This window comes from Octopus sinensis, linkage group LG3 (genome assembly GCF_006345805.1).
Source record: "Octopus sinensis linkage group LG3, ASM634580v1, whole genome shotgun sequence".
Lineage (NCBI taxonomy): Eukaryota > Metazoa > Mollusca > Cephalopoda > Octopoda > Octopodidae > Octopus > Octopus sinensis.
The window spans coordinates 129,472,234-129,483,296 of NC_042999.1; positions in this window are offsets into that span (position 1 = coordinate 129,472,234).

Genomic DNA, 11,063 nt, shown 5'->3' on the forward strand with positions numbered 1-11,063 from the left:
AACGGCATTTCGCCCGTCTTTACGTACGCTTTGCTTTGTATCCTTTCAAGATCGAGAAGATAAGTACCAGTCAAGCACTGGCATCGATGTAATCGACTATACCCTTCCCCAAAATGTCAAGCTGTGTGCGAAAGGATTATTAGAACTATCTTGATAAAAATATTTTGGCCTTGAGCCTAAATTAGAAACAATTCATTCGCTTTATCCTAGTTGTTATTCACTTCTACTGTTGGATCTGAGTTGCTTCTTGCAACCCCCCAACAACCCCCCAACCCCCCAAACACTTAAAGGATATCTTTCATTGTTACCAACTGAAAGTCGTTCATCCGAGACAAATCTTTTACGAATCGATTAACAAGAGAGGAAAGAATGTTATTTTGCAAGACATAGCTAGCCTGTGCAAACTTCGACCCACATCAAACAAATTTCATCTACACATTTTAAGTACCCTATTATTTCTCATCAACTCAGTAATCTCAGATAATTTAATGATAGTCACCTTTTCAACCGTCCAACCGTTTGTATTTTTTCTGTTTTTTTTAAATTTTATTTATTTATTTATTTTTTTCATGTATTTACTCTAACCTTTTTCTGAATTCTCATTTTGGAATCTCATTCCCGTTATCATCACTGGAACAAAGCAGGCAAATTCAGCAAATTCTTCCGTTAATAATATTCATCGGGTAGCTGCATCAGATAGTATTTCAACCATAACCACGATACAGTATGTTCCAGAACTGCTTCCTTTCCACAGCAAACTATTTAACCATTTTGCATTTACCGACTATTTTACCCCAAGCTATAGAAACACTCAAGTAAAGTTCATACGAGGAAAGGAATGCATTCTCATTCAATTGTTCACTGTCTGTCTGTCTCTGTTTGTCTGTTTCTGTTTGTCTGTCTGTCTGTCTGTCTGTCTCTCTCTTTCTCTCTCTCCCTTTCTCTCTCTCCCTCTTCCTCTCTCTCTCTCTCTCTCTCTCTCAACACACTTATTATGGAAACAAATAAAAAAAATGACTCAACATTATCAGCTTAAATTAGATTTTTCCTTCTCTTGACATTCAGAATATATTTCCATAAAATATATTGATATTTCTCTAAAATATACTAGTGATATTTTTTTAACTCTTCTCACCAATATATTTCTATGAAATCAGGTCCACATAGAAATGTATCTTACATTGTTCATTTATAGATGACCTACAAGGCTTTGTTATCTTTCCCACGCTATTTCCACTCTATATGCATACGAGGTCTGATCAATAAGTATCCCGATGTTGCCATAGTACTGAAGCTAAAGTACGCAGTGAAGTTGATTGGTACAGATTGACCTTGAACTCAGCTGTGCATGCGCAAAAAGTTTTAACGTTCTAGCTCACTTCTGCTGTTTACATCAGTGCTTCGAAGTAACTCGTATAGCGTATTATCGTCGCATTGACCATGACAGAGAAAGTGGTCATGGCGATATCTGCTAAGAGGCCTACGCAAAGTTGCAGAAAGTGTATGGAGAGGAGTGTATGAGCCGCACACAAGTGTACGAGTGGTTTAGATGTTTCCAAGATGGCCGAAATTATGTCGATATTGACGAACGTGCTGGGAGGCCCTCAACCAGCAGAACTAAGGAAAACATTGCAGATGTGCGTGCAGCTGTGAGGGGAAATCGTCGAATTACCATCCGGAAGTTCTCAGAGAATGTGCAGATTAGTTACGGTTCAGTTCACTCCATTATCACTGAAGATTGGGGTATGAGACGCGTGTCTGCCAAGTTTGTGCCAAAACTGCTTTCAGCTGACCAAAAAGACACTCGGGTTTCAGTTGCACAAGATCTTGTGTCGAGAACGAGGAAAACTTTTTGAAAACTTTGCTCAGGCAGGTATAGCCAAGCTTTTGGCAGAATTTGATGCAGATTCTCTGCTCAACTTACTCTGTCATGGTCAATGCGACGATCACACGCTATACACCTTCCTTCCAAGCACTGCTATAAACAGCGGAAGAGAGCTAGAACGTTAAAACTTTGTGTGCATGCACAGCAGAGCTCAAGGTCAATCTGTGCCGAGCGGCTTTACTCTGCGTGCTTCGTTACTATGGTAACAGTCTGGATACTTATTGATCAGCCAACGTATGTGTAGATGAAACTATTTTACATGCCCCTACCTTCCTTCCTTTGCACAATCAAGCTTAGGTGTTTTGGCTTGATTGTAAAAACAAAAGTCGTATACGCATTTAAAAGACTTCACTAAGACTCTCCAAATACCAACTCATTCACAAGATATGTTCTTAAACTGTCTCATATTCGATCACAAGAAAGGTCTCGGCTCCCCCGAATTTCATGAGTAACACAGTTACTCAAATTTACTCTCTGCTGCCTTTCTTCTTACCGCTTCTCCCACTATGATCCCGTGCTAAAAACCTTCGACATTCCTTTCTTTCCAACATTGAACACCTCTGGATCCCTTTCTTCGGCCGTTTTCATCCAGCCACTAACCAGCAAGGATTGAAACTGAATATTAACTGTATGTCCCTAACTTTCTATCTATAAATATCTAAAAAGAAAAGAAAATTGTCACTGTCGGTCCTCTTCAGAATAAAAATTTGGTATAAATTCAAACGAAATTCTCTGAGCTTCGGCTGTTTCAGATAACTGTATGTCTGTATTTGGTCTCCATTTATCAATCAATATATTTCTATATTTAGCCATACCTTGAAAGTTGTAGCTACATGTACAACCATCTCAGCATCTCAGTTTTCGCATGAACGCGTTGGTATATATCAATAGTTATGTGCAGTAGTTTATAAATACAGAAAATCACGTACCTAGAAACAATGCTGTCAATATTTTACATGCTTACGTTAAAATTTTTCTGACAACTACTTTTTCCCTAATATTCCAAGTATTGTGAAATAATTTATTTTGCTGGTCTCTGTTTCATTAAGCAAAAGTTTAGCTCCCGGCTACTTGAAACAGCCACACAGTCTAAATACCATGTTGAAACCAACTCCCATCACTTAGCGCTGCTAATATCACCGGGGGCAAATAGCAATTACAACTTCTCATTACTGATCACCTGTCTTCATTCTCCAATGAAAACGTTTTCATTTCATACCCTGAAGCACATGGGCCTTAAAAGCTTGTTTTCCCTAGAGTCTTTGCACTACGAGAGATTAATTAATCGTTATGATTTCGATTCTCTATTTAAACTTCGTCATTCTGTTTACATTGCTAATATCTCAAATAAATATATGCCTGTTTAAGATCACATCCCTAAACTATAAATTGTTTCAGATTTTGGCTCGAGGCCAGCAATGTTTTGGGGGAAGGGACTTGTCGATTACATAAAATCCCAGTGTTCAACTGGTACTTATTTTATCGATCCCGAAAGGATGGAAGGTACAGTCGATCTCGCAGGAATTTGATCTCAGAACGTAAAGATGGACGAAATATAATAAAATACTTAGCAGAATTTCGTCCATCTTTACGTTCTGAGACGAAATTCCACCGAGGTGGATTTTTACCTTTCCCCTAAATTATAAATACAAAGCTTTTGTACTGAGTTAAAATTTTATTTTTATTTTTATTTTTATGATGACATAGCACACTGTCCGTCCCCATTTTGTGATATCAGAGGCCTTGTAAACATTTAAGATATCAATATTATATTTCATGGAAGCGGCGAGCTGGCAGAATCGTTGGCACACCGGGCAAAATGCTTAGCGACATTTCGTCCGTTTTTATGTTCTGAGTTCAAATTCCACTGAAGTTGACTTTGCCGTTCATCCTTCTCCTGGTCAATAAAATAAAGTACCAGTTGAGCACTGGAGTCGATGTAATCGACTTTCCCCCTCACCCCAAATTACTAGCCTTATGCCAAAATGGGAAACCAATATTTGATTTCATGATCTAACATACATAAAAAATATATTATTTCTATTTCAGTTTTATCTTATTTACACTGTATCATGATAGTATAATTTTTATATTCACGTACTATATAGATTTCTATTTTAGTCTCCCACCTAACTTATTCATATGAGGGGCTTTTTATTTTTATTTCCCCATGTTTTGAAACTAATGTGACATTGTCTCGTGACCGTAGTGAATCGTTGGATCATCTCAGAGGACATATTTTTGATGTCAAGAGTGAGTCAGCTTCATGAAAGTGTTGACAACAACCGAAAATATTTTTTTGTGAATATAAATTAGTCAGAAGAAGAGAGGTTGTACCTATCATTTTTGCAGGCCGTTCCAGTCTGTTGAAGTTGAGGTGGCTGATACGCAGCCTGAACGTGAACTACATGTCAATGTCTACAAGAAAAACTGGGAGCAGCAAGAGAACTGTGTAGTCAAGTTCAAATGCTTATAGCAGAATGAACATCGCTAAATGCATTCATGAACGAAATTATTGTGTTAAACGAAGCGGTATGTTAGATAGTAAATGAAATGAAAATACATCGCAAGCAAGTGAGCACATAAAGAAAAAGAAAAAAATTCACCATCATGTAGTTCCGCTTGATTCATGGTGTTACTGAACAGCAAAACTTATTTCAATTTAAGACACTTTTTTGCATATAGATAAATCTAGGTCTATATAAAGAATCAGCTTGTTGTTAGTCATTACTGGTGGATTTACAGAATCATTAGGGTGCCGGACAAAATGCTTTACAGTGTTTGTCCCGGCTTTTTATGTTCTGAGTTAAAATCCCACCGTGGTTGACTTTGCCTTCCATCCTTTCGGGCTCGATAATATAAGTACCAGCCCAAAACTGAGATCAATGTAATAGACTTTCCCCCACTTCAAAATTGCTGGCCTTGTGCCAAAATAAAGAGAATTAATATTATTATTAGATGAGCTAACAGAATCATTATCGCGTTCAACTAAAATGTTTAACGGAATTTTTTCTGACTCTTTACGTTATATTTTTAAATCCCTCTGAAATCAACTTTGCCTTTTATTCTTTTTGGGGTCGATAAAATAAGTACCAGCTGTGCATTGGTGTAGATGTAATCAAGTCATTTCCTCCTCTAAAATTGCTGCGCATTGCTGGCTATGTGCCAAAATTTGAAAAGAATTATTATCGTTATTATTAGTAAAAACATAAAAAAAAGAGAAATCTGAACTTGATGGAAATTAAATTTAATAAAGTGTACAGCCACAAAATTGGCCAATGAAGTAGATATTGATTTCAAATTTTGATACAAAGTCAGTAATTCCGGGGGCAGGGAGCAAGTCGATTACATCGATCCCCAGTGCTTAACTGGTACTTATTTTATCGACCCCGAAAAGAATGAAGTAAATGTTACGTAGTGTGTGTATGGGGGGTAATCAAGTGTATACACAATGTAGAATACTGAAGAGAATATCACAAAATGAGATACAGGATATCATAAAGTGAGACACAGAAGTAAACACTACATAGTGATTTACTGGAGGTAAGTAAGAGGATACTGATATGCGTACTACAAAGTGGGGCACTTATATATATGATGATGTTTGTGCTGTTTTGTCAGATGATAGCCGTCTTACATTCTGACAGTGAGACGTCTGTACGTCGTTGGATTTAAGTGACAAAAGCTTGCACAACACTTTTTGCTACTTGCACAACACTTTTTGCAAGATGACCGACACTATCTCAATTGCAAGTTTTATGTCAGAGCATCTTTCTCCTAGAAGAGCCACTTTCCCCACGGCTTTATCAAAAATAACGGGAGCCCCTTCAACCCCTGGGAAATCTATTTTTAACCCATAGATGAGACCCTGGCAGGTACTACCGTTACGGGTCAGAACGGAGATGGGAGTAATGGTAATTAAGGAGTGACTCAACGCTCCGCATAACTCCAGAGATCCCGTTGGTTTTATGTATGTATGTACGTATGTATGTACGTATGTATGTATGTATGTATGTATGTATGTATGTATGTATGTATGTATGTATGTATGTATATATATATATATATATATATATAAATGTATGTATATTTATATGTTAGGCACACACACACACACACATACCTGGAACGGTATAGTGAGGTTGATACCGCAAACCAAATAACATGGCTCACTATATAAACTACGTCAAACAACAATAAGTAAGTAATCTGTTTTATGTTTTCTTTTGAATATACTCACAATACAATGTATGCGTCTATCGATTCCATAAGTTTTCTTCTATAGAATATTTGGAAATGCATCAACCGATTCACTGGTCGGAGCTATATTCTATAAATGGGAAGAAAAAAATTTTTTGCCTCACTATAAAGACTTTTCGTAAAACAGAATGGAGCGCAATCAATTGAATCAGTTTCTTTTTATATATTACAGATATATTACATAGATTTCAGAGAAATAAAAGCAAAGCCAATAGCAACAGAATTTAACATGGAACAATGAATCACTGTGAAGCAAAGGAGGGCCAAATCTCTACTGTTTGAGTTTAATTTATCTGCCCTGAAAATATAAATGTAACGATCCGTAAATGTATCCTCTTTTCAATAGCTTTTAAAATTAAAAGGTATATATCTTTCTAGAATGTTAGTATCATATGAATTGAACATCGATCAAAAAGGTGATATTATTCACAGTCACTTATGCATACATAGGGAAAGGTGTGCATCGATAGAGATATTGGCTTGACCGATCGCGATCAGATGTATTCATCAAAGAATGCTCGATACTATTCATATCAGAGGAGGGAAATGGGAATTTTAACATTCTTGCTATTCTCAAGGTTAACAATAAAAAAAAAATTCGAAATTTCTAGGCAAAACGAACCTGAGAATCTGGGTCGTTTAAGTTTAACTCTCATACAATGGCACTCACCGCTAAACATACATAATGTTGATATAATTATCAACAAAATAAACGAAATCATTACTCTTTTACTCTTTTTTACTCTTTTACTTGTTTAAGTCACTTGACTGTGGCCATGCTGGAGCACCGCCTTGAGTCGAGCATATCGACCCCAGGCCTTCAGAAAAAAAAGTCTTATTTTAATAATGTATTTAATTTCAATGAGAAGCAGCTCTAATAATGCATGTGTTTTGTTTACACGCTTATTAGCTGTTGGGTTTTATCCAAGGAAAGTTACTTTAAGACATCGCGTGTTAAAAAACACTGGATATTTCAAAACCAGGCGAAACGAATCATCCTGTAGGTGAACGAGGACAGTAGGTTTTGATATTTCGTTGTTATTTCAGCTCATCGGTACCGTATATTCGATTCACCTTGAAACGGATTCGAGATGCTAGTTTGAGCTATATACGCAAATTGCATAAAATCTGTCTGCTGATATGCAACAGCGCCGCGCAAGTAAAATAAAATAAAATTTTGAATTAGAAGCAACTCTTATTATAAAAATAATACCCGTCGAACAGCAGCTGTATTATACGAATGATACCCCCACCCATCCTGTAAAGAAAGAAAAACTCTTTAAAATTAAATATCAGAACGACATCCAAGAACAATAAATATTTCAACAAGAAAATTAATGACATGCACAAAATATATACAAATTTCTCTTATAATTGAAATGCGGGACACAATTTTTTTCCCCCGCGTGAGTTGCAGACCCCAGTAATGAACTCATTTGTATAGAGCCAATCAGAGATCACCTTGACATTTGTTGTCAAGTTAACAAAGGTTGACATTCAAAATGTCGACCTCCGACTGCCATGCGAATCCTGTATTGTGCGCCCATTCAGATGCCAATATCATCGATACTGAACACATACGCTGGTTAGTGGTAAGTTTGAATTACTATAGCAATCTAAGATAATGTTTTTGACGAATATGAAAGTACGGAAACTGTCTGAAGGTTTTATATATACAAATTGATTCATTGATACGAATTATGGACGTGTGTGTATTGTTAGTGTATCTTTGGCTACCGAGTCCCACATATGCATTTTCCTGTGGTCTTCAGCATTTTTCAGTGGTCTTCATGCTGGAACTTCCTTTCTGTAAATGATCCCTCAATGAGGATGTTGTTGTACGAGGTTTCCACTAGCCATTCGAATGTCTCCAAAGAATGGTTTCTGTCCCTGAACCGCCAGAATGAACCAAATCAAGCAGCCGGACACCAGCAGCATAACGATGATGTCCATGAACAACGCAAAAGATGAACCTCATTGTGCTGACCGTGACGACGACTGAATGGAGTCGAACGATCAGGAAAATGAAAATGACGGAGCTGACTGCGAGGATATGGAGATTTCTGATAGTGAACACGACGATGTGACAAATTTACGGCTTGAAGTTTACACTTGCAACACTCTCTTCAAAACCAATTTGATACACGGTAAAATTTTGATACACGCGGTGACACATCAAAATCAAGAGCTGAGGATAGAAGTGAACCAATAATCAATGGGCTAAACAAAACTTTTCTTGCTTTTTAACAAAGTTATGTTCAAGACAAAGAATTCCTTGGGAGACCAGTGAAAAAATTCACCAAGCAACTTCTGGAACTAACTTCTGGAATAGATACTGCGTTAGCTTCCGCGGTTCATTGATTTGGTCGGTACTCTGGTGAGGCACATGCTCTTTGCAAGATAAAATGAAAATCTCTAGTGCGAAATTTTTTGTTTCCACAAACGAAAATCTCCAGTCAGTATGAATACAATTGGTGTGCAACCAACTGCAGCATCCAAGAGAAAGATGGTTGGTGGTGGCAGAAACCGTATTGGTGTTGGCAGACCGTTGAAAGATTGTTTGGAAAATGCGAAACGAAAGGTGCCGTTCAGCTCTCAGATTATGTCTAGACGCAAAGCCCAACATAACATTCGTAAATGTGTTAAAAACAACCACTCTCTTGGTAAAACACACTCTACCAAGTAAACTCAAGACGAAGAACGGTGTTGTAAGTCGACCGATCACCAGATTATGCTTTGATCTTAGATGGAGACAAATAATTAGATAGATTTGCATCTATACCTATTTCTTTACTACCCACAAGGGGCTAAACACTGAGGGGACAAACAAGAACAGACAAACGGATTAAGTCGATTACATCGAGCCCAGTGCGTAACTGGTACTTAATTTATCGACCCCAAAAGAATGAAAGGCAAAGTCGATTAAGTTGGTGAATCGAAATTATGGATAAAAACATTTTCGTATATCTTTAAAAAAAATATGTATACGAATTTTAACGACTTCATGTAAGATCATAAAGATTATTGATATTAAAAGAAAATTTTAGTCAATGTTTTTCTCTCATTTAGTGGTGAAATTTTTAAAAGCTCTTTAGCAAAATATTTAAAACTTTAAGTGAAAGTTTGACTGCCCATTTTCACATAAATAATACTATGTCGTATTTACCGAACGTGAAGGCAGTTGCATTATATATTAGGGGAGTAAGGCGGTGAGCCGATAGAATCTTTAGAACCTCGGTCAAAATGCTTAACAGCATTTCCTCTAGCTCTTTACGTTCTATGTTCAAATCCCACCGAGGCCGACTTTGTCTTTCATCATTTCGGAGTCAATAAAATAAAGTACTAGTTGAGCACTGAGGTCGGTATGACCTCCTATTCCAAAATTGCAGGGCTTGCGCCTATAGTAGAAGGAATAATATATTAGGAGAGGGCATAATTATTAATTAATAAGCATTATAGGCCAGAAAAAATTATATACCCGTTCACAGCGGCACACGGGGCGAAAACTACCCTATCTCACATTTCTCTGATCTTTTTGATTAGATCTATGACGCACAGATCTTGAGAGAACTCTTCTGATCCAGAAGCCTGTTTTTATTGATGAGCGTATTTGGGCAACTTATTGACTAATCTAATATGTATATTATTTTTCTACTCTAGACACAAAGCCCAAAATTTTTGAAGGAGGGGGGGGGCGGTCGATTAGATCGAGCCCCAATACGCAACTGGTACTTAATTTATCGACCCCGAAAGGATGAAAGGCAAAGTCGACCTCGGCGGAATTTGAACTCAGAACGTAAAGACAGACGAAATACTGCTAAGCATATCGTCCGGCGTGCTAACGTTTCTTATTTCTTTACTGCCCACAAGGGGCTAAACATAGAGGGGACAAACAAGGACCGACAAAGGGATTAAGTCGATTACATTTCGCCCGACGTACTAGCGTTTCTGCCAGCTCGCCGCCTTAACCCAATATGTATATTAAGCAAACTACTGTCCAACATAATACCAGTTTGTTTATTTTGACAAACTAGTATCTAACTGACATATCAGTTTCAAATCTTGGCTCAAGGCCAGCAATTTTGGGAGATTGCAACGACCCCAGTGCTCAATTGGTACTTATTTTATCGAATCCGAAAGGATGAAAGACGAAGACGAACGAACAGGCAGAAATTGAACTCAGAACCTATAGACTGACGAAAATATCTTATTGACTTAACGAGAGCCAAACTATATAGCATGTTGCGATCTGCCTTCTCTATTACATATTTCTGTTTGACTTTATAATAGTAAGAATAAATAAATAAATAAATAAATTTATTAATACAATTTACTTCGAATATTTTTTATTGATTACAGTAAGTAAATATTACAAAAAAATTGGGGTTTTTTCAGAAATTGCATAAAAAAGTGGATTAAGCCCTTTGGCAGCTTGGCTGATTTGGGCAAGTTGGTAGGAAGTCAAAAAATAAAAAATAAATAGATCAATAATTATAAAAGAAAAAGAAGAAAAAAGAAACATCCTTTGCATGCAAGCAAGGCGGTCAAAAACGTATATAAAAAGTAAATCTCTTCAAGTCTGGAAATATGAAATATTACAAATGTTATAAATACTGTAGGTCTATAAAATAAAGTTTATAAATGAGTTTGGTTCAGCAGAAGGTGGGTTTTTAATGACTTTTTGAAATTTGACAGCGAAAAAATGTTCTTTAGCTTTCGTGGTAAAATATTATTCTATATGTTAATACTACTATAAATCAAGCATTTTTGGCAAATTGATACTCGATAAAAGGACGTTTCAAAATTCAAGTCAGCGATACCGCTTGTTTTGTAGTTATAGGGGAGAGAATGGTGACGGATAATTTCATAGAAATAAGTATTGCGGTGATGATGAAATATTTTGTGGAACTTGATGGCA